This window comes from Pseudophryne corroboree, unplaced genomic scaffold (genome assembly GCF_028390025.1).
Source record: "Pseudophryne corroboree isolate aPseCor3 unplaced genomic scaffold, aPseCor3.hap2 scaffold_251, whole genome shotgun sequence".
Taxonomy (NCBI): Eukaryota; Metazoa; Chordata; class Amphibia; order Anura; family Myobatrachidae; genus Pseudophryne; species Pseudophryne corroboree.
Genome location: NW_026969167.1, coordinates 298287 through 321571, shown reverse-complemented (window position 1 = coordinate 321571; position 23285 = coordinate 298287). Strand labels below are relative to the sequence as shown.

Below are 23285 nucleotides of genomic sequence, written 5' to 3'. Positions count from 1 at the left end.
ACTTTTACCATTTTAATTTGTTTTAATAGTATATTGACAGTATTGTTTTCTTTCAAAAATCCAATTAATTTTCTTTACCTGATTTTTAAAATGGTAATTGACAAAAACAAACTACATTGTCACCAGAAGAGCAATACAAAATGTACAAGTGATATATTAAAATCATCTTTCCAGCTTGAATTTCAATGATGCATTGGGGCAACGATTTTGTGAGAAACATCTTCACCCTTAAATAAAGATTTTCTTAATTCCTTACCTGTGTGCTAATTAGATATCACCTTGTTTTCACATTAAACAGACTTCCACATGAGAAAACAGCAAAGATGCAGTGGCGTTAATGTTTCCTGGTGTCAACCTGTATTATTTCCGTAGATATTGAAATGAGGATGCATCTTGCTGCCTTTCCAATGAAGCAAGTTTAATTTAGTAATAGGTGAAAAACCATCCCTACAAAAATGTTAATCAGATACTTGGCTTTGTGGACACTTTTCAGAGAACAAATTTGTTATCATAAAAATAAAGCCAGAAAATGAAGAGCTGTTTAATCACTCAATTGGATTTTTCTGCCAGCATTTTTCTTTTTCTCTGCAACCCACTGCTAAATTGTGCTTCCTAGCTGTTTTTTTATAAAATCACTTAATCAAATCTAACTCTGATTACATCAGAGAAGGCCAGGTACCCTACACCATAAGAGGGGGTTTGCAATTTTGACTTGTCTACTTAAATATCACCAAAATCTGATCACAAGGTCAATTATGTCCCTGGGTGGGATTGAACCACCAACTTTTTGATTAATAGCTGAACACACTAACCAATTGCGCCACAGAGACACTTTGCAAAAAGTACATTCTGACAAAGACTAATAAGCATTCATCTAGAACGTTTCCTAAAAAAACTTTAAAAAGTCAATAATCTGGAGAGTTTTTGTAAGATGTTTCTTCCAGCAACCAACGAAGAAACACATTGGTACTTTCGCATGATGAGTGAGTGCTTCAGGATCTCTTGCACTTACATGTGCAGCAGAGTACTGCAATGGAAGCATGCTGGGCCCATAACCCAGAGGTAGGCAGATTGAAACTATCCTTTGCTATATGCATTTTTTTTTGTTCATTAAAGTAATCCAAAACTGGGATTGATATTTTAGCTTTTATTTTTACTTAAAGTACAACAACTTTTACCATTTTAATTTGTTTTAATAGTATATTGACAGTATTGTTTTCTTTCAAAAATCCAATTAATTTTCTTTACCCGATTATTAAAATGGTAATTGACAAAAACAAACTACATTGTCACCAGAAGAGCAATACAAAATGTACAAGTGATATATTAAAATCATCTTTCCAGCTTGAATTTCAATGATGCATTGGGGCAACGATTTTGTGAGAAACATCTTCACCCTTAAATAAAGATTTTCTTAATTCTTTACCTGTGTGCTAATTAGATATCACCTTGTTTTCACATTAAACAGACTTCCACATGACAAAAAAGCAAAGATGCAGTGGTGTTAATGTTTCCTGGTGTCAACCTGTATTATTTCTGTAGATATTGAAATGAGGATGCATCTTGCTGCCTTTTTAATGAAGCAAGTTTAATTTAGTAATAGGTGAAAAACCATCCCTACAAAGATGTTAATCAGATACTTGGCTTTGTGGACACTTTTCAGAGAACAAATTTGTTATCATAAAAATAAAGCCAGAAAATGAAGAGCTGTTTAATCACTCAATTGGATTTTTCTGCCAGCATTTTTCTTTTTCTCTGCAACCCACTGCTAAATTGTGCTTCCTAGCTGTTTTTTTTATAAAATCACTTAATCAAATCTAACTCTGATTACATCAGAGAAGGCCAGGTACCCTACACCATAAGAGAGGGTTTGCAATTTTGACTTGTCTACTTAAATATCACCAAAATCTGATCACAAGGTCAATTACGTCCCTGGGTGGGATTGAACCACCAACCTTTTGATTAATAGCTGAACACACTAACAGATTGCGCCACAGAGACACTTTGCAAAAAGTACATACTGACAAAGACTAATAAGCATTCATCTTGAACGTTTCCTAGAAAAACTTTAAAAAGTCAATAATCTGGAGAGTTTTTGTAAGATGTTTCTTCCAGCAACCAATGAAGAAACACATTGGTACTTTCGCATGATGAGTGAGTGCTTCAGGATCTCTTGCACTTAAATGTGCAGCAGAGTACTGCAATGGAAGCATGCTGGGCCCATAACCCAGAGGTAGGCAGATTGAAACTATCCTTTGCTATATGCATTTTTTTTTGTTCATTAAAGTAATCCAAAACTGGGATTGATATTTTAGCTTTTATTTTTACTTAAAGTACAATAACTTTTACCATTTTAATTTGTTTTAATAGTATATTGACAGTATTGTTTTCTTTCAAAAATCCACTTAATTTTCTTTACCCTATTATTAAAATGGTAATTAACAAAAACAAACTACATTGTCACCAGAAGAGCAATACAAAATGTACAAGTGATACATTAAAATCATCTTTCCAGCTTGAATTTCAATGATGCATTGGGGCAACGATTATGTGAGAAACATCTTCACCCTTAAATAAAGATTTTCTTAATTCCTTACCTGTGTGCTAATTAGATATCACCTTGTTTTCACATTAAACAGACTTCCACATGAGAAAGCAGCAAGGATGCAGTGGCGTTAATGTTTCCTGGTGTCAACCTGTATTATTTCAGTAGATATTGAAATGAGGATGCATCTTGCTGCCTTTCCAATGAAGCAAGTTTAATTTAGTAATAGATGAAAAACCATCCCTACAAATATGTTAATCAGATACTTGGCTTTGTGGACACTTTTCAGAGAACAAATTAGTTAGCATAAAAATAAAGCCAGAAAATGAAGAGCTGTTTAATCACTCAATTGGATTTTTCTGCCAGCATATTTCTTTTTCTCTGCAACCCACTGCTAAATTGTGCTTCCTAGCTGTTTTTATAAAATCACTGAATCAAATCTAACTACATCAGAGAAGGCCAGGTACCCTACACCATAACAGGGGGTTTGAAATTTTGACTTGTCTACTTAAAGATCACCAAAATCTGATAACAAGGTCAATTAAGTCCCTGGGTGGGATTGAACCACCAACCTTTTGGTTAATAGCCTTACACACTAACTGATTGCGCCACAGCGACACTTTGCAAAAGTACATACTGACAAAGGCTAATAAGCATTCATCTAGAACGATTCCTAGAAACATTTTAAAAAGTCAATAATGTGGAGAGTTTTTGTAAGATGTTTCTTCCATCAACCAATGAAGAAACACATTGGTACTTTCCCATGATGAGTGAGTGCTTCAGGATCTTTTGCACTTACATGTGCAGCAGAGTACTGTAATGGAAGCATGCTGGGTCCATAACCCAGAGGTAGGCAGATTGAAACTATCCTCTGCTATATGCATTTTTTTTTTGTTAATTAACGTAATCCAAAACTGGGATTGATATTTTTGCTCTTTTATTTTTACTTAAAGTACAATAACTTTTACCATTTTAATTTGTTTTAATAGTATATTGACAGTATTGTTTTCTTTCAAAAATCCACTTAATTTTCTTTACCCGATAATTAAAATGGTAATTGACAAAAACAAACTACATTGTCACCAGAAGAGCAATACAAAATGTACAAGTGATATATTAAAATCATCTTTCCAGCTTGAATTTCAATGATGCATTGGGGCAACGATTTTGTGAGAAACATCTTCACCCTTAAATAAAGATTTTCTTAATTCCTTACCTGTGTGCTAATTAGATATCACCTTGTTTTCACATTAAACAGACTTCCACATGAGAAAACAGTAAAGATGCAGTGGCGTTAATGTTTCCTGGTGTCAACCTGTATTATTTCCGTAGATATTGAAATGAGGATGCATCTTGCTGCCTTTCCAATGAAGCAAGTTTAATTTAGTAATAGGTGAAAAACCATCCCTACAAAGATGTTAATCAGATATTTGGCTTTGTGGACACTTTTCAGAGAACAAATTTGTTATCATAAAAATAAAGCCAGAAAATGAAGAGCTGTTTAATCACTCAATTGGATTTTTCTGCCAGCATTATTCTTTTTCTCTGCAACCCACTGCTAAATTGTGCTTCCTAGCTGTTTTTTTATAAAATCACTTAATCAAATCTAACTCTGATTACATCAGAGAAGGCCATGGAGAACAAAAATGTTGAGGTTCCAAAAATAGGGAAAGATCAAGATCCACTTCCACCTCGTGCTGAAGCTGCTGCCACTAGTCATGCCCTGCACGCCCCTTTTCTCTTTTCATATGCAGACGAGGGTTGAAGCCAACTTTGACCCACTGCTTGGATGACATCACCGTATGCAAATCCATCTGCTGCAGGCCTTCCCCCAGGAATGCTTGCACTAGTTGTTGCATTTGGTTTGTTGTTTGGGGGTGCTTCAGTATTAGGCAGCCTTCTGCCCTCCCATGTTCATCTGAAAATATGTGTTCTCCCTGCAGTTGTTGTCCCCAGATGAGAGTTCCCTTGTGCTGCCTCAGTTGAATCTCCTTTACTTGACAGAGATGTGCATGAGCAGCGGCCCTCCCCAGCCCTATCCCAAATCATACTTATTTTGCATAGGAGATACCATGGTCATGAAGATTACTCTCCCAGGGTGAGGTTCATTCATTGCATTCTGGGTATGCTGACCCCTGTGATTTCCCCAAATGTGGGAAACACGACTGCTTTATTTGTTGGTAGTGGGGGGACTGTGTTTGTGCTTTCTTCTGGTCAGCTCTGGTAAAAGTCAGATTTCTTTGTCTCAGATCTTCCTCTAGCCTTGTTCTTCTTTCGAGAGTTCCTTTGTGCTGCCTCAGTTGGATCTCCTTCACTTGACAGGGGGTGCCCGAGCAGCGACCCTCCCCAGTTCTTGCCCAACTCCTACTTACCTGCCAGGTGAGATACTATGATCATGAAGGTGCTTCTCCCAGGGCAAGGCTCACCCATTGCACTCTGGGTGTGCTGCCCCTGCGATTACCCCAAATGTGGGAAACTTGACTGCATAATTTGTGTTTCCCCTGGTCGGCTCTCGTATAATTCAGATCTCTTTGTCTCAGGTCTCTCTCACAAAAAAAATTCGGTGAGGTTTAGCCAAAATGCGTTCGAACACAAAACACGGCCGCGGAACCGAACCCAAAACCAAAACACAAAACCCGAAAAATTTCCGGTGCACATCTCTAGTGGCCATGCCATGTCACTGTGCAGGAGCCAGCACCGCTCACACACTAGTCCCCGGTGCAGCCCCCAACCCCCGGGACACCCGGAGCAACAAAATGTAGATTCAGGCCACCAGGCCACGCCCCTACCTATGAAACCATGCCTCCTTTTTACCATTGCGCTGCTTATCTGCGCGCACTGCATTACAATCTCCCTCGCCACCTCTCTGGGTGTCACCAGTGATAGTGACACCTCTGCCATGCTTGTAGCAGCTGGTCCTAAGATCTACACCTCAAGCCCTGAGTGTTTGCCCTTGTGACTTGTTGATCATCATAGCAAAGCAGATGCTTACAGAAAACTGCAGGGGCTTAGATTGAAAATAAAAAAAATTGATGGGTATAAGGTAGAGAGGAGCGGGTTCGGTTCTCCGAGAACCGAATTCCCCACGAACCCCACGAACTCCTCCTCCGAGGCAGGCTCGGTTGTTCCCGCCTGCCTCGGAAAACCTGAACAAGGGAAAATGTCATCATCCCGCTGTCGGATTCTCGCGAGATTCGGATTTCATATAAAGAGTGCAAGCATTCCTGGGGGAAGGCCTGCAGCAGATGGATTTGCATATGGTGATGTCATCCAAGCAGTGGGTCAAAGTTGGCTTCAGAAACAAACAGGAATGCTTGCACTAGTTGTTGCATTTGGTTTGTTGTTTGGGGGTGCTTCAGTATTAGGCAGCCTTCTGCCCTCCCATGTTCATCTGAAAATATGTGTTCTCCCTGCAGTTGTTGTCCCCAGATGAGAGTTCCCTTGTGCTGCCTCAGTTGAATCTCCTTTACTTGACAGAGATGTGCCTGAGCAGCGGCCCTCCCCAGCCCTATCCCAAATCATACTTATTTTGCATATGAGATACCATGGTCATGAAGATTATTCTCCCAGGGTGAGGTTCATTCATTGCATTCTGGGTATGCTGACCCCTGTGATTTCCCCAAATGTGGGTAACTCGACTGCATTATTTGTGGTAGTGGGGGACTGTGTTTGTGTTTTCCTCTGGTCAGCTCTGGTAAAAGTCAGATTTCTTTGTTTCAGATCTTCCTCTAGCCTTGTTCTTCTTTCGAGAGTTCCCTTGTGCTGCCTCAGTTGGATCTCCTTCACTTGACAGGGGGGTGCCCGAGCAGCGACCCTCCCCAGCTCAAGCCCAACTCCTACTTACCTGCCAGGTGAGATACTATGATCATGAAGGTGCTTCTTCCAGGGCAAGGCTCACCCATTGCACTCTGGGTGTGCTGCCCCTGCGATTTCCCCAAATGTGGGAAACTTGACTGCATAATTTGTGTTTCCCCTGGTCGGCTCTCGTATAATTCAGATCTCTTTGTCTCAGGTCTCTCTCCAGCCTAGTTTGCTGTCTGTTTCCACTTCTTTTTTCTTGAGCCCCTCCCTTTTATACCCTTGTGCACTATCCTGACTTCTCCTCCTGTCTGCTTACTTTGTGCCTTCCAATGCACAATGCAAACTACACACCCTTTTACTTGCCTTACAGAGCAGCTCTGGAGCTGTTACAGTGCCAAGCTGCTGTAAGAAATCAGCTTGAATGCTTCAGGGGCTGGGGCATTGTCAACATGAGCCCCACACCGAAGGAGGGTGGGGGTGTTTAATGCGAACTAAGGGTCATCCAAGCGCCGCAAAAGGCCGCCATGCCCTGCATACCCCTTTTCTCTTTTCATATGCAGATGAGGGATCCAGCCAACTTTGGCCCACTGCTTGGATGACATCACCGTATGCAAATCGGTCTTCTGCAGAACTTCCCCCAGGAATGCTTGTACTAGTTGTTGCATTTGGTTTGTTGTTTGGGGGTGCTTCAGTATTAGGCAGCCTTCTGCCCTCCCATGTTCATCTGAAAATATGTGTTCTCCCTGCAGTTGTTGTCCCCAGATGAGAGTTCCCTTGTGCTGCCTCAGTTGAATCTCCTTTACTTGACAGAGATGTGCCTGAGCAGCGGCCCTCCCCAGCCCTATCCCAAATCATACTTATTTTGCATAGGCGATACCATGGTCATGAAGATTGTTCTCCCAGGGTGAGGTTCATTCATTGCATTCTGGGTATGCTGACCCCTGTGATTTCCCCAAATGTGGGAAACTCGACTGCATTATTTGTGGTAGTGGGGGACTGTGTTTGTGCTTTCCTCTGGTCAGCTCTGGTAAAAGTCAGATTTCTTTGTCTCAGATCTTCCTCTAGCCTTGTTCTTCTTTCGAGAGTTCCCTTGTGCTGCCTCAGTTGGATCTCCTTCATTTGACAGGGGGTGCCCGAGCAGCAATCCTCCACAGCTCTGGCCCAACTCCTACTTACCTGCCAGGTGAGATACTATGATCTTCACTGTTAGGGCAATCAGGATGTGGAATTCCCTGCCAGGGAAGGTGGTAATGGCGGACTCTGTAATTGGATTTAAAAAAGGAATGGATACATTTCTGAATGAAAAAGCTATCCAAGGTTATAATACTTAAAATATCAACATGGTTAATCCGGGGGTAACATGAGTTGTAGTAGCTAACTAGTCATAAAACATTATTCAGCAAGTATGTAGAATCATCACAACTTAAAACAGGTTGAACACGATGGGCAATTTGCCTCTATTCAACCTCAAAAACTATGTTACTATATGTTACTATATTACTATGTTACTGTAGTATACAGAACACCACAATGCAATGAGCAGTGATAGTGAGCACTGATGAGGATACTAGAACTGACACTGAGCAGCAAGATGCAGCACTGGACTATTAGTAATGTACTGTAGTATGCTGAGCACAACAATGCAGCACAAGACAATGAGCAGTGATACTGAGCACTGATGAGGATACTACTGAGAACTGACACTGAGCAGGAGAGACACACTACTAGTATTACTGAGCAGCAATAAGTATCCACTAATACTGAGCACTGATATTGAGATTTCCACTGAGAGAACATAGCCACGTCCTCTCCGCTCTCTCTTCAATGCACGAGTAAAAATGGCGGCAACGCGCAGCTCTTTATATGGAATCCGAATCTCGCGAGAATCCGACAGCGGGATGATGACATTTTCCCTTGTTCAGGTTTTCCGAGTCAGGCGGGAACAACCGAGCCTGCCTCGGAGGAGGAGTTCGTGGGGTTCGTGGGGAATTCGGTTCTCGGAGAACCGAACCCGCTCCTCTCTACCTTATACCCATCAATTTTTTTTATTTTCAATCTAAGCCCCTGCAGTTTTCTGTAAGCATCTGCTTTGCTATGATGATCAACAAGTCACAAGGGCAAACACTCAGGGCTTGAGGTGTAGATCTTAGGACCAGCTGCTACAAGCATGGCAGAGGTGTCACTATCACTGGTGACACCCAGAGAGGTGGCGAGGGAGATTGTAATGCAGTGCGCGCAGATAAGCAGCGCAATGGTAAAAAGGAGGCATGGTTTCATAGGTAGGGGCGTGGCCTGGTGGCCTGAATCTACATTTTGTTGCTCCGGGTGTCCCGGGGGTTGGGGGCTGCACCGGGGACTAGTGTGTGAGCGGTGCTGGCTCCTGCACAGTGACATGGCATGGCCACTAGAGATGTGCACCGGAAATTTTTCGGGTTTTGTGTTTTGGTTTTGGGTTCGGTTCCGCGGCCGTGTTTTGGGTTCGAACGCGTTTTGGCTAAACCTCACCGAATTTTTTTTGTCGGATTCGGGTGTGTTTTGGATTCGGGTGTTTTTTTCAAAAAACCCTAAAAAAACAGCTTAAATCATAGAATTTGGGAGTCATTTTGATCCCAAAGTATTATTAACCTCAATAACCATAATTTCCACTAATTTTCAGTCTATTCTTAACACCTCACACCTCACAATATTATTTTTAGTCCTAAAATTTGCACCGAGGTCGCTGGATGACTAAGCTCAGTGACCCAAGTGGCCGACACAAACACCTGGCCCATCTAGGAGTGGCACTGCAGTGTCACGCATGATGGCCCTTCCAAAAAACACTCCCCAAACAGCACATGACGCAAAGAAAAAAAGAGGCGCAATGAGGTAGCTGTGTGACTAAGCTCAGCGACCCAAGTGGCCGACACAAACACCTGGCCCATCTAGGAGTGGCACTGCAGTGTCACGCAGGATGGCCCTTCCAGAAACACTCCCCAAACAGCACATGACGCAAAGAAAAAAAGAGGCGCAATGAGGTAGCTGTGTGACTAAGCTCAGCGACCCAAGTGGCCGACACAAACACCTGGCCCATCTAGGAGTGGCACTGCAGTGTCACGCAGGATGGCCCTTCCAAAAAACACTCCCCAAACAGCACATGACGCAAAGAAAAAAAGTGGCGCAATGAGGTAGCTGTGTGACTAAGCTCAGCGACCCAAGTGGACGACACAAACACCTGGCCCATCTAGGAGTGTCACTGCAGTGTCACGCAGGATGGCCCTTCCAAAAAACACTCCCCAAACAGCACATGACGCAAAGAAAAAAAGAGGCGCAATGAGGTAGCTGTGTGACTAAGCTCAGCGACCCAAGTGGCCGACACAAACACCTGGCCCATCTAGGAGTGGCACTGCAGTGTCACGCAGGATGGCCCTTCCAAAAAACACTCCCCAAACAGCACATGACGCAAAGAAAAATAAAAGAAAAAAGAGGTGCAAGGTGGAATTGCCTTGGGCCCTCCCACCCACCCTTATGTTGTATAAACAGGACATGCACACTTTAACCAACCCATCATTTCAGTGACAGGGTCTGCCACACGACTGTGACTGAAATGACGGGTTGGTTTGGACCCCCACCAAAAAAGAAGCAATAAATCTCTCCTTGCACAAACTGGCTCTATAGAGGCAAGATGTCCACCTCATCATCATCCTCCGATTCATCACCGTGTACATCCCCCTCCTCACAGATTATCAATTCGTCCCCACTGGAATCCACCATCTCAGCTCCCTGTATACTTTGTGGAGGCAATTGCTGCTGGTCAATGTCTCCACGGAGCAATTGATTATAATTCATTTTAATGAACATCATCTTCTCCACATTTTCTGGAAGTAACCTCGTACGCCGATTGCTGACAAGGTGAGCGGCGGCACTAAACACTCTTTCGGAGTACACACTTGTGGGAGGGCAACTTAGGTAGAATAAAGCCAGTTTGTGCAAGGGCCTCCAAATTGCCTCTTTTTCCTGCCAGTATACGTACGGACTGTCTGACGTGCCTACTTGGATGCGGTCACTCATATAATCCTCCACCATTCTTTCAATGGTGAGAGAATCATATGCAGTGACAGTAGACGACATGTCCGTAATCGTTGGCAGGTCCTTCAGTCCGGACCAGATGTCAGCATCAGCAGTCGCTCCAGACTGCCCTGCATCACCGCCAGCGGGTGGGCTCGGAATTCTGAGCCTTTTCCTCGCACCCCCAATTGCGGGAGACTGTGAAGGAGGAGCTGTTGACCGATCAAGTTCCGCTTGACTTGATAATTTTCTCACCAGCAGGTCTTTGAACCCCTGCAGACTTGTGTCTGCCGGAAAGAGAGATACAACGTAGGTTTTAAATCTAGGATCGAGCACGGTGGCCAAAATGTAGTGCTCTGATTTCAACAGATTGACCACCCGTGAATCCTGGTTAAGCGAATGAAGGGCTCCATCCACAAGTCCCACATGCCTAGCGGAATCGCTCTGTCTTAGCTCCTCCTTCAATGTCTCCAGCTTCTTCTGCAAAAGCCTGATGACGGGAATGACCTGACTCAGGCTGGCAGTGTCTGAACTGACTTCACGTGTGGCAAGTTCAAAGGTTGCAGAACCTTGCACAACGTTGAAATCATTCTCCACTGCGCTTGAGACAGGTGCATTCCACCTCCTATATCGTGGTCAGATGTATAGGCTTGAATGGCCTTTTGCTGCTCCTCCATCCTCTGAAGCATATAGAGGGTTGAATTCCACCTCGTTTCCACTTCTTGCTTCAGATGATGGCAGGGCAGGTTCAGGCGTTTTTGGTGTTGCTCCAGTCTTCTGTACGTGGTGCCTGTACGCCGAAAGTGTCCCGCAATTCTTGTGGCCACCGACAGCATCTCTTGCACGCCCCTGTCGTTTTTTAAATAATTCTGCACCACCAAATTCAAGGTATGTGCAAAACATGGGACGTGCTGGAATTTGCCCAGATATAATGCACGCACAATATTGCTGGCGTTGTCCGATGCCACAAATCCACAGGAGAGTCCAATTGGGGTAAGCCATTCTGTGATGATCTTCCTCAGTTGCCGTAAGAGGTTTTCATCTGTGTGCGTATTCTGGAAAGCGGTGATACAAAGCGTAGCCTGCCTAGGAAAGAGTTGGCGTTTGCGAGATGCTGCTACTGGTGCCGCCGCTGCTGTTCTTGCGGCGGGAGTCAATACATCTACCCAGTGGGCTGTCACAGTCATATAGTCCTGAGTCTGCCCTGCTCCACTTGTCCACATGTCCGTGGTTAAGTGGACATTGGGTACAACTGCATTTTTTAGGACACTGGTGAGTCTTTTTCTGAGGTCTGTGTACATTTTCGGTATCGCCTGCCTAGAGAAATGGAACCTAGATAGTATTTGGTACCGGGGACACAGTACCTCAATCAAGTCTATAGTTGGCTCTGAAGTAATGATGGATACCGGAACCACGTTTCTCACTGCCCAGGATGCCAAGGCCTCAGTTATCCGCTTTGCAGCAGGATGACTGCTGTGGTATTTCATCTTCCTCGCAAAGGACTGTTGGACAGTCAATTGCTTGGTGGAAGTAGTAAAAGTGGTCTTACGACTTCCCCTCTGGGATGACCATCGACTCCCAGCAGCAACAACAGCAGCGCCAGCAGCAGTAGGCGTTACACTCAAGGATGCATCGGAGGAATCCCAGGCAGGAGAGAACTCGTCAGAATTGCCAGTGACATGGCCTGCAGGACTATTGGCATTCCTGGGGAAGGAGGAAATTGACACTGAGGGAGTTGGTGGGGTGGTTTGCGTGAGCTTGGTTACAAGAGGAAGGGATTTACTGGTCAGTGGACTGCTTCCGCTGTCGCCCAAAGTTTTTGAACTTGTCACTGACTTATGATGAATGCGCTGCAGGTGACGTATAAGGGAGGATGTTCCGAGGTGGTTAACGTCCTTACCCCTACTTATTACAGCTTGACAAAGGCAACACACGGCTTGACACCTGTTGTCCGCATTTCTGTTGAAATACTTCCACACCGAAGAGCTGATTTTTTTTGGTATTTTCACCAGGCATGTCAATGGCCATATTCCTCCCACGGACAACAGGTGTCTCGCCGGGTGCCTGACTTAAACAAACCACCTCACCATCAGAATCCTCCTTGTCAATTTCCTCCCCAGCGCCAGCAACACCCATATTCTCCTCATCCTGGTGTACTTCAACACTGACATCTTCAATCTGACTATCAGGAACTGGACTGCGGGTGCTCCTTCCAGCACTTGCAGGGGGTGTGCAAATGGTGGAAGGTGCATGCTCTTCACGTCCAGTGTTGGGAAGGTCAGGCATCGCAACCGACACAATTGGACTCTCCTTGTGGATTTGTGATTTTGAAGAACGCACAGTTCTTTGCTGTGCTTTTGCCAGCTTAAGTCTTTTCATTTTTCTAGCGAGAGGCTGAGTGCTTCCATCCTCATGTGAAGCTGAACCACTAGCCATGAAGATAGGCCAGGGCCTCAGCCGTTCCTTGCCACTCCGTGTGGTAAATGGCATATTGGCAAGTTTACGCTTCTCCTCCGACGATTTTTATTTAGATTTTTGAGTCATTTTTTTACTGATCTTTTGTGTTTTGGATTTTACATGCTCTGTACTATGACATTGGGCATCGGCCTTGGCAGACGACGTTGATGGAATTTCATCGTCTCGGCCATGACTAGTGGCAGCAGCTTCAGCACGAGGTGGAAGTGGATCTTGATCTTTCCCTATTTTTGGAACCTCAACATTTTTGTTCTCCATATTTTAATAGGCACAACTAAAAGGCACCTCAGGTAAACAATGGAGATGGATGGATACTAGTATACTTATGGATGACGAGTGACTGACGACACAGAGGTAGCTACAGCCGTGGACTACCGTACTGCGTCTGCTAGTATAGAGATGATAATTAATGACATAAAAAAAAATATATATATAACTACTGTAGGTATATATAATATAATGACGGACCTGGTGGACACTGTCAGCAGACTGCTAAACTACTAGTATGAAGAAGATAGAAAAAAACTTCCACCACAGGTAGGTAGGTATACAATTATGGACGAGCACTGACGACACAGAGATAGCCACAGCCGTGGCCTACCGTACTGCGTCTGCTAGTATAGAGATGATAATTAATGATATAAAAAAAAATATATATAACTACTGTAGGTATATATAATATAATGACGGACCTGGTGGACACTGTCAGCAGACTGCTAAACTACTAGTATGAAGAAGATAGAAAAAAAAAACCACCACAGTTAGGTATACAATTATGGACGAGTGACGACACAGAGGTAGGTACAGCCGTGGACGACCGTACTGCGTCTGCTAGTATAGATAATATACTAAATATATTACTACTGTAGGTATATAATATAATGACGGACCTGGTGGACACTGTCAGCAGACTCCTAAACTACTAGTATGAAGAAGATAGAAAAAAAAACCCCACCACAGGTAGGTATACAATTATGGACGAGCACTGACGACACAGAGGTAGGTACAGCCGTGGACTACCGTACTGCATCTGCTAGTATAGATAATATAATAAATATATTACTACTGTAGGTATATAATATAATGACGGACCTGGTGGACACTGTCAGCAGACTGCTAAACTACTAGTATGAAGAAGATAAAAAAAAAAACCCACCACAGGTAGGTAGGTATACAATTATGGACGAGCACTGACGACACAGAGATAGCCACAGCCGTGGACTACCGTACTGCGTCTGCTAGTATAGATAATATAATAAATATATTACTACTGTAGGTATATAATATAATGATGGACCTGGTGGACACTGTCAGTAGACTCCTAAACTACTAGTATGAAGAAGATAGAAAAAAAAAAACCACCACAGGTAGGTAGGTATACAATTATGGACGAGCACTGACGACACAGAGATAGCCACAGCCGTGGACTACCGTACTGCGTCTGCTAATATAGAGATGATAAAGATGAAAAAAAAAATATAACACTACTGCAGGTAAATATTTATATAATATATGTATGACGGACCTGCTGGACACTGTCAGCAGAATGCATTTATAGAATAAAAAAAAAACACCACAGGAGTGTTTAACTTTTTCAGGCAGACAATATACTGGTGGTCACACTGGCAGCAAAAGTGTGCACTGTACTCCTGCTATAACTGCTCCCCAGTCTCCCCCACAATTAAGCTGTGTGAGCAGTGAGCACTCAGCACAGTCAGATATACATAGATAATATATAATGCAGCACACTGAGGCTGAGCACAGATATGGTATGTGTATCGTTTTTTTTCAGGCAGAGAACGGATTATAAATAATAAAACTGGTGGTCACTATCAGCAAAACTCTGCACTACTGAGTACTCCTGACAAGTTCAACTGCTCCCCAAATTAGTAGTAAATCAAATGTCACTCGTCTCTATCTTCTAATCTAAACGGAGAGGACGCCAGCCACGTCCTCTCCCTATCAATCTCAATGCACGTGTGAAAATGGCGGCGACGCGCGGCTCCTTATATAGAATCCAAGTCTCGTGAGAATCCTACAGCGGGATGATGACGTTCGGGCGCGCTCGGGTTAACCGAGCAAGGCGAGAGGATCCGAGTCTGCTCGGACCCGAGCAAAAAAGGGTGAAGTTCGGGCGGGTTCGGATTCCGATGAACCGAACCCGCTCATCTCTTATGGCCACCCAGCATGACGCCTCCCTTCTTGACCATGCTGTAATTGCAGTCGCACTGCAGTTCAGCGTGATCATAAAAAATGGTGTAGCCTCCTGCTGGTGCAGACTGTATGTGCGCGCAGGAAGCCGCCACCATTTTTGTGATCACAGCGGCTGAATGTGATGTCATACAGCTGCTGTGACCACGCCCCCTGTGTCTCCTCCATTGCAGACCCCATTTTGAAGCCTTGCCCCCGCACCGCTCCATCCCTGACTTGGAAATGGAGTGTTGCTGACCCCCCTCTCCCCCCCTGCCCCGATTGACAGGCAGAGGCGATCGCATTCTCTGCGGGGTGCCGCAGAAAATGCAGGCACATGCGTATGCTCTTAGCAATTTTTGCAGTTGGATCACTTATTGTGATTGCAATCCAACCTGAATCAGGCCCTATTACCTATCACAATGCGCTGCGGGCAGTACAAAATTGGTTTAATATAGGAGAAAAACCCCCAGACCTGTGCTCCTTAACTGTACCTGGTGGCTAGTGGAGCGGCTGCCCAGTAATCAGTGTCCACGCCAGTGCGCACACGGTCCACCCCCTACGGCCACGCTCCTCTTCATCAGCGGCCTCGTGATCCGGAAGGGCGGTGTGTGTGTGACTGACCTTAGGAAGAAACCGGAGCCTCCGCTGCAGTGACCCAGCAACCAGGGCACGGGAGTATACAGCGCCGCTGGGAGTGATGAAGCTGCAGTAAAGATGTCTATTAGACCTAGCCTGCTGCAGCCCTTGTAGATTCTCATAAAACAAGTTCTTCTTTTCTTGTCAAAATGAATAGCTAAGAATTGGCTTCCTGAGGCAGGCCCCTGTTAAGTGGCCTGCTACTGAAGGCACCAACTACAAACTGAGCTCCCTGTTCATGGAAGCGGGGTTATAGAGGAGGATGCGCTGAGCATCTTGGGAACAGTCAAAAGCTTTGAGTCGGTTGGTGCCTCAGATCAAGATCCTACTCTACACCCCAATGTGAATCCTTGTGGAGTCCTGTGTACCCCACAGAAGAAATTAATGTGTCACACCCATTGGCAGCAACCTTAGAATAGCTGCTGATGGGCACAATTGAGAAAGGAAGGGGGGGGGGACATTTGAATCCAGCACATAGATGCAATTCAAATATGTAATTTGTACCTTCCTATTTTAAAATATAATGGATGAACTTCACCCTGTGAGAACAATCTTCATGATCAAGAGATCTCATATGCAAAATAAGTATGAGTTGGGATAGGGCTGGGGAGGGTGGCTGCTCGGGCAGCCCCTCCCCCATCAAGTTAAGGAGATTCAACTGAGGAAGCACAAGGGAACTCTCGTCTGGGGACAACAACTGCAGGGAGACCACATCTTTTCAGATGAACATGGGAGGGCGGAAGGCTGCCTAATACTGAAGCACCATCAAATATCAAACCATATGCAACAACTAGTACAAGCATTCCTGGGGGAAGGCCTGCAGCAGACGGATTTGCATACGGTGATGTCATCCAAGCAGTGGGCCAAAGTTGGCTGGAACCCTCATCTGCATATGAAAAGAGAAAAGGGGCATGCAGGGCATGGCGGCCTTTTGCGGTGCTTGGATGACCCCTAGTTCGCATTAAACACCCCCACCCTCCTTTGGTGTGGGGCTCATGTTGGCTATGCCCCAGCCCCTGAAGCATTCAAGCTGATTTCTTGCAGCAGCTGGGCACTGTAACAGCTCCAGAGCTGCTCTGTAAGGCAACTAAAAGGGTGTGGGCCCTGCAGCACTACCTGTAGTTCGCATTGTGCGTTGGAAGGCACAAAGTAAGCAGACGGGAGAAGTCAGGATAGTGCGCAAGGGCATAGAAGGGAGTGGCTCCAGAAAAGAGAAGTGGAAACAGACAGCAAACTAGGCTGGAGAGAGACCTGAGACAAAGAGATCTGAATTATACGAGAGCCGACCAGGGGAAACACAAATTATGCAATCAAGTTTCCCACATTTGGGGAAATCACAGGAGCAGCACACCCAGAGTGCAATGGGTGAGCCTTGCCCTGGGAGAAGCACCTTCATGATCATAGTATCTCACCTGGCAGGTAAGTAGGAGTTGGGCTAGAGCTGGGGAGGGTCACTGCTCGGGCACCCCCCTGTCAAGTGAAGGAGATCCAACTGAGGCAGCACAAGGGAACTCTCGAAAGAAGAACAAGGCTAGAGGAATATATGAGACAAAGAAATCTGACTTTTACCAGAGCTGACCAGAGGAAAACACAAACACAGTCCCCCACTACCACAAAAAATGCAGGCGAGTTTCCCACATTTGGGGAAATCACAGGGGTCAGCATACCCAGAATGCAATGAATGAACCTCACCCTGGGTGAACAATCTTCATGACCATGGTGTCTCCTATGCAAAATAAGTATGATTTGGGATAGGGCTGGGAGGGCCGCTGCTCAGGCACATCTCTATCAAGTAAAGGAGATTCAACTGAGGCAGCACAAGGGAACTCTCATCTGGGGACAACAACTGCAGGGAGAACACATATTTTCAGATGAACATGGGAGGGCAGAAGGCTGCCTAATACTGAAGCACCCCCAAACAACAAACCAAATGCAACAACTAGTGCAAGCATTCCTGGGGGATGGCCTGCAGCAGATGGATTTGCATATGGTGATGTCATCCAAGCAGTGGGTCAAAGTTGGCTTCAACCCTCATCTGCATATGAAAAGAGAAAAGGGGCGTGCAGGGCATGGCGGCCTTTTGCGGTGCTTGGATTACCCCTAGTTCGCATTAAACACCCCCACCCACCTTTGGTGTGGGGCTCATGTTGGCCATGCCCCATCCCCTGAAGCATTCAAGCTGATTTCTTGCAGCAGCTGGGCACTGTAACAGCTCCAGAGCTGCTCTTTAAGGCAAGTAAAAGATTGTGTGGGCCCTGCAGCACTACCTGTAGTTTGCATTGTGCATTGGAAGGCACAAAGTAAGCAGACGGGAGGAGAAGTCAGGATAGTGCACAAGGGTATAGAAGGGAGGGGCTCAAGATAAAAGAAGTGGAAACAGACAGCAAACTAGGCTGGAGAAAGACCTGAGACAAAGAGATCTGAATTATACGAGAGCCGACCAGAGGAAACACAAATTATGCAGTCAAGTGTCCCACATTTGGGGAAATCGTAGGAGCAGCACACCCAGAGTGCAATGGGTGAGCCTTGCCCTGGGAGAAGCACCTTCCTGATCATAGTATCTCACCTGGCAGGTAAGTAGGAGTTGGGCTAGAGCTGGGGAGGGTCGCTGCTCGGGCACCCCCCTGTCAAGTGAAGGAGATCCACCTGAGGCAGCACAAGGGAACTCTCGAAAGAAGAACAAGGCTAGAGGAAAATCTGAGACAAAGAAATCTGAGTTTTAACAGAGCTGACCAGAGGAAAGCACAAACACAGTCCCCCACTACCACAAATAATGCAGTCGAGTTTCCCACATTTGGGTAAATCACAGGGGTCAGCATACCCAAAATGCAATGAATGAACCTCACCCTGGGAGAACAATCTTCATGACCATGGTATCTCCTATGCAAAATAAGTATGATTTGGGATAGGGCTGGGGAGGGCCGCTGCTCATGCACATCTCTGTCAAGTAAAGGAGATTCAACTGAGGCAGCACAAGGGAACTCTCATCTGGGGACAACAACTGCAGGGAGAACACATATTTTCAGATGAACATGGGAGGGCAGAAGGCTGCCTAATACTGAAGCACCCCCAAACAACAAACCAAATGCAACAACTAGTGCAAGCATTCCTGGGGGAAGTTCTGCAGAAGACGGATTTGCATACGGTGATGTCATCCAAGCAGTGGGCCAAAGTTGGCTGGAACCCTCATCTGCATATGAAAAGAGAAAAGGGGTATGCAGGGCATGGCGGCCTTTTGCGGCGCTTGGATGACCCTTAGTTCGCATTAAACACCCCCACCCTCCTTCGGTGTGGGGCTCATGTTGGCCATGCCCCATCCCCTGAAGCATTCAAGCTGATTTCTTGCAGCAGCTTGGCACTGTATCAGCTCCAGAGCTGCTCTGTAAGGCAAGTAAAAGGGTGTGGGCCCTGCAGCACTACCTGTAGTTTGCATTGTGCATTGGAAGGCACAAAGTAAGCAGACAGGAGGAGAAGTCAGGATAGTGCACAAGGGTATAAAAGCGAGTTTCCCACATTTGGGAAAATCACAGGGGTCAGCATACCCAGAATGCAATGAATGAACCTCACCCTGGGAGAACAATTTTCATGACCATGGTATCTCCTATGCAAAATAAGTATGATTTGGGATAGGGCTGGGGAGGGCCGCTGCTCAGGCACATCTCTGTCAAGTAAAGGAGATTCAACTGAGGCAGCACAAGGGAACTCTCATCTGGGGACAACAACTGCAGGGAGAACACATATTTTCAGATAAAAATCTTGGTCATGCTCTGGTTTCTCTTCAGAACGAACAAATCTTTCGCCTTTTATTAAAGATTTCCGTGGAGAGGAGCAAAACCGAGTTTTATCTCAATTTTTGCATGCCCCATCTTTTTGGGGTTTCTTTTATCGGTTTAAAGATAGAATGAGTGTGCTTTAATGTAAGCTCATTTGCATAGAAATGACAGTAAATGTTTGTTTCTTTTCAAACAGAACTTTCTTGACCATGCTACTTGCTTGAAAGATCTGGGAGCACATGGAATACAGTACAAACCATGCTTATAGCAAGGAGAAGCCAGGTGAGAAATCTGCTTACTTTCAAGTTGGGCGCTCACTTTGATCTGAATGAGGACTGCTGGCACAGCATTTAGGCGACAGGTGGAATCTTGGTCATGCTCTGGTTTCTCTTCAGAACGAACAAATCTTTCGCCTTTTATTAAAGATTTCTGTGGAGAGGAGCAAAACTGAGTTTTATCTCAATTTTTGCATGCCCCATATTATTGGGGTTTCTTTTATCAGTTTCTTGTTAGCTTTAATGTAAGTTTATTTGCATAACAATGACTATAAATGTCTGTTTCTTTTCAAGCAGAACTTTCTTGACCATTCTAATTGCTTGAAAGATCTGGGAGCACATGGAAAAGAGTACAAACCATGCTTATAGCAAGGGGAAGCCTGGTGAGAAATCTGCTTTCTTTCTTTCAAATTGGGTGCTCACTTTGCGCTGAATGAGGACTGCTGGCATGGCACTCAGGCGACAGGTGGAATCTTAGTCATACTCTGGTTTCTCTTCAAAACGAACAGATCTTTCGCCTTTTACTAAAGATTTCCGTGGAGAGGAGCAAAACTGAGTTTTATCTCAATTTTTGCATGCTCCGTCTTATTGGGGTTTCTTTTATCGGTTTAAAGATAGAACGAGTGTGCTTTAATGTAAGCTCATTTGCATAGAAATGACAGTAAATGTTTGTTTCTTTTCAAACAGAACTTTCTTGACTATACTAAATGCTTGAAAGATCTGGGAGCACATGGAAAAGAGTACAAACCATGTTTACAGCAAGGGGAAGCCTGGTGAGAAATCTGCTTTCTTTCTTTCAAATTGGGTGCTCACTTTGAGCTGAATGAGGACTGCTGGCATGGCACTCAGGCGACAGGTGGAATCTTGGTCATGTTCTGGTTTCTCTTCAGAACGAACAAATCTTTCGCCTTTTACTAAAGATTTCCGTGGAGAGGAGCAAAACTGAGTTTTATCTCAATTTTTGCATGCCCCATCTTATTGGGATTTTATTTTATCGGTTTAAAGATAGAACGAGTGTGCTTTAATGTAAGCTCATTTGCATAGAAATGACAGTAAATGTTTGTTTCTTTTCAAACAGAACTTTCTTGACCACACTAATTGCTTGAAAGATCTGGGAGCACATGGAAAAGAGTACAAACCATGTTTATAGCAAGGGGAAGCCTGGTGAGAAATCTGCTTTCTTTCTTTCAAATTGGGTGCTCACTTTGAGCTGAATGAGGATTGCTGGCATGGCACTCAGGCGACAGGTGGAATCTTGGTCATGCTCTGGTTTCTCTTCAAAACGAACAGATCTTTCGCCTTTTACTAAAGATTTCCGTGGAGAGGAGCAAAACTGAGTTTTATCTCAATTTTTGCATGCTCCGTCTTATTGGGGTTTCTTTTATCGGTTTAAAGATAGAACGAGTGTGCTTTAATGTAAGCTCATTTGCATAGAAATGACAGTAAATGTTTGTTTCTTTTCAAACAGAACTTTCTTGACTATACTAATTGCTTGAAAGATCTGGGAGCACATGGAAAAGAGTACAAACCATGTTTATAGCAAGGGGAAGCCTGGTGAGAAATCTGCTTTCTTTCTTTCAAATTGGGTGCTCACTTTGAGCTGAATGAGGACTGCTGGCATGGCACTCAGGCGACAGGTGGAATCTTGGTCATGTTCTGGTTTCTCTTCAGAACGAACAAATCTTTCGCCTTTTACTAAAGATTTCCGTGGAGAAGAGCAAAACTGAGTTTTATCTCAATTTTTGCATGCCCCATCTTATTGGGGTTTTATTTTATCGGTTTAAAGATAGAACGAGTGTGCTTTAATGTAAGCTCATTTGCATAGAAATGACAGTAAATGTTTGTTTCTTTTCAAACAGAACTTTCTTGACCACACTAATTGCTTGAAAGATCTGGGAGCACATGGAAAAGAGTACAAACCATGTTTATAGCAAGGGGAAGCCTGGTGAGAAATCTGCTTTCTTTCATTCAAATTGGGTGCTCACTTTCAGCTGAATGAGAACTGCTGGCATGGCACTCAGGCGACAGGTGGAATCTTGGTCATGCTCTGGTTTCTCTTCAGAACTAACAAATATTTCGCCTTTTATTAAAGATTTCCGTGGAGAGGAGCAAAACTGAGTTTTATCTCAATTTTTGCATGCCCCATATTATTGGGGTTTCTTTTATCAGTTTAAAGACAGAACGAGTGTGCTTTCTTGTTAGCTTTAATGTAAGTTTATTTGCATAACAATGACAGTAAATGTTGTTTCTTTTCAAACAGAACTTTCTTGACCATGCTACTTGCTTAAAGGTCTGGGAGCACATGGAAAACAGTACAAACCATGCAGTATCACAAGAGCCTTTATTTGATCTTTCATGAAGATAGAGCAGAATTGAGGACACGTCAACAATTTCTGCCGAAGGTGGTTCATCTTTCCACATGGTGCCTTTGGCCACTGACACCTTCGTTGAGTCAAAGTCTCTGGCTGTGGTCAGAACTTTGAAAATGTATGTCACCAGAACGGTTCAGATTAGGAAAACAGAGGCTCTGTTTGTCCTGTATGCTCCCAACAGGATTTGGTGTCCTGCTTCCATGCAGACCATTATGCGCTGGATCTGTGGTAAGATTCAGCATGCTCGTTCCACGGCAGGATTGCCGTTACTGAAGTAGGTGAAGACCCATTCTACTAGAAAGGTGGGTTCATCCTTGGCAGCTGGTCGGGGAGTCTCGGCATTGCAACTTTGCCGAGCAGCTATTTAGTAAACACTTTTGCTAAGTTTTACAAGTTTGATACCTTGGCTGATGATAACCTTAAGTTGGGTCATTCGGTGCTGCAGAGTCGTACGCACTCTCCCACCCGTTCAAGAGCTTTGGTATAACCCCATGGTTCTTAATGTGACCCCAGCATCCTCTAGGTCGTATGAGAAAATAGGATTTTAATACCTACCGGTAAATCCTTTTCTCTTAGTCTGTAGAGGATGCTGGGCACCCGTCCCAGTCCATACTGTGTCTGCAGTTATTACTTGTGGTTATACACATGTTGTGTTATGGTTCTGGTCAGCTTTTTGCTGCAATTGTTCATGCCGTTGGCTTGTGTTCTGTTGAATGCCACGTTCTGCGGCATGTTTAAGGTGTGAGCTGGTAAGATGCTCACCTTAGTTTAACAATAAATCCTTTCCTCGAAATGTCCGTCTCCCTGGGCACAGTTCCTATAACTGGAGTCTGGAGGAGGGGCATAGAGGGAGGAGCCAGTTCACACCCTTTGAAAGTCTTAAAGTGCCCATGTATCTTGCGGATCCCGTCTATACCCCATGGTTCTTAATGTGACCCCAGCATCCTCTACGGACTAAGAGAAAAGAATGCCCTTGCGCACTATCCTGACTTCTCCTCCCGTCTGCTTACTTTGTGCCTTCCAACGCACAATGCGAACTACAGGTGGTGCTGCAGGGCCCACACCCTTTTAGTTGCCTTACAGAACAGCTCTGGAGCTGTTACAGTGCCCAGCTGCTGCAAGAAATCAGCTTGAATGCTTCAGGGGATGGGGCATGGCCAACATGAGCCCC

The 23285-nt window shown here is 44.6% G+C and overlaps 16 non-coding genes and 1 pseudogene across 16 annotated transcripts; 12 read left to right on the top strand and 5 right to left on the bottom strand.

The window, feature by feature from the left end:
* Positions 1-4592: 4592 nt before the first annotated feature.
* On the top strand, positions 4593-4758 carry LOC135011845 (U1 spliceosomal RNA). The gene has a single exon (XR_010210886.1). It is a non-coding gene; the product is annotated as a U1 spliceosomal RNA (small nuclear RNA).
* A 151-nt stretch (positions 4759-4909) lies between these two features.
* LOC135011911 (U1 spliceosomal RNA) lies at positions 4910-5072 on the top strand. Its single transcript, XR_010210946.1, has one exon. It is a non-coding gene; the product is annotated as a U1 spliceosomal RNA (small nuclear RNA).
* A 993-nt stretch (positions 5073-6065) lies between these two features.
* Positions 6066-6229, top strand: LOC135011806 (U1 spliceosomal RNA). The gene has a single exon (XR_010210849.1). It is a non-coding gene; the product is annotated as a U1 spliceosomal RNA (small nuclear RNA).
* A 152-nt stretch (positions 6230-6381) lies between these two features.
* LOC135011906 (U1 spliceosomal RNA) lies at positions 6382-6544 on the top strand. Its single transcript, XR_010210941.1, has one exon. It is a non-coding gene; the product is annotated as a U1 spliceosomal RNA (small nuclear RNA).
* Positions 6545-7199: 655 nt separating this feature from the next.
* LOC135011719 (U1 spliceosomal RNA) lies at positions 7200-7363 on the top strand. Its single transcript, XR_010210766.1, has one exon. It is a non-coding gene; the product is annotated as a U1 spliceosomal RNA (small nuclear RNA).
* A 9595-nt stretch (positions 7364-16958) lies between these two features.
* On the bottom strand, positions 16959-17121 carry LOC135011952 (U1 spliceosomal RNA). The gene has a single exon (XR_010210984.1). It is a non-coding gene; the product is annotated as a U1 spliceosomal RNA (small nuclear RNA).
* A 152-nt stretch (positions 17122-17273) lies between these two features.
* Positions 17274-17437, bottom strand: LOC135011791 (U1 spliceosomal RNA). The gene has a single exon (XR_010210835.1). It is a non-coding gene; the product is annotated as a U1 spliceosomal RNA (small nuclear RNA).
* A 675-nt stretch (positions 17438-18112) lies between these two features.
* Positions 18113-18275, bottom strand: LOC135011882 (U1 spliceosomal RNA). The gene has a single exon (XR_010210921.1). It is a non-coding gene; the product is annotated as a U1 spliceosomal RNA (small nuclear RNA).
* A 152-nt stretch (positions 18276-18427) lies between these two features.
* On the bottom strand, positions 18428-18591 carry LOC135011808 (U1 spliceosomal RNA). The gene has a single exon (XR_010210851.1). It is a non-coding gene; the product is annotated as a U1 spliceosomal RNA (small nuclear RNA).
* Positions 18592-19184: 593 nt separating this feature from the next.
* On the bottom strand, positions 19185-19312 carry LOC135012023 (U1 spliceosomal RNA; annotated as a pseudogene).
* A 144-nt stretch (positions 19313-19456) lies between these two features.
* Positions 19457-19572, top strand: LOC135012055 (U5 spliceosomal RNA). The gene has a single exon (XR_010211068.1). It is a non-coding gene; the product is annotated as a U5 spliceosomal RNA (small nuclear RNA).
* A 270-nt stretch (positions 19573-19842) lies between these two features.
* Positions 19843-19958, top strand: LOC135012066 (U5 spliceosomal RNA). The gene has a single exon (XR_010211079.1). It is a non-coding gene; the product is annotated as a U5 spliceosomal RNA (small nuclear RNA).
* A 264-nt stretch (positions 19959-20222) lies between these two features.
* LOC135012044 (U5 spliceosomal RNA) lies at positions 20223-20338 on the top strand. Its single transcript, XR_010211057.1, has one exon. It is a non-coding gene; the product is annotated as a U5 spliceosomal RNA (small nuclear RNA).
* Positions 20339-20612: 274 nt separating this feature from the next.
* Positions 20613-20728, top strand: LOC135012047 (U5 spliceosomal RNA). Its single transcript, XR_010211060.1, has one exon. It is a non-coding gene; the product is annotated as a U5 spliceosomal RNA (small nuclear RNA).
* Positions 20729-21003: 275 nt separating this feature from the next.
* Positions 21004-21119, top strand: LOC135012057 (U5 spliceosomal RNA). Its single transcript, XR_010211070.1, has one exon. It is a non-coding gene; the product is annotated as a U5 spliceosomal RNA (small nuclear RNA).
* Positions 21120-21393: 274 nt separating this feature from the next.
* On the top strand, positions 21394-21509 carry LOC135012063 (U5 spliceosomal RNA). Its single transcript, XR_010211076.1, has one exon. It is a non-coding gene; the product is annotated as a U5 spliceosomal RNA (small nuclear RNA).
* A 275-nt stretch (positions 21510-21784) lies between these two features.
* On the top strand, positions 21785-21900 carry LOC135012072 (U5 spliceosomal RNA). The gene has a single exon (XR_010211085.1). It is a non-coding gene; the product is annotated as a U5 spliceosomal RNA (small nuclear RNA).
* Positions 21901-23285: the final 1385 nt, after the last annotated feature.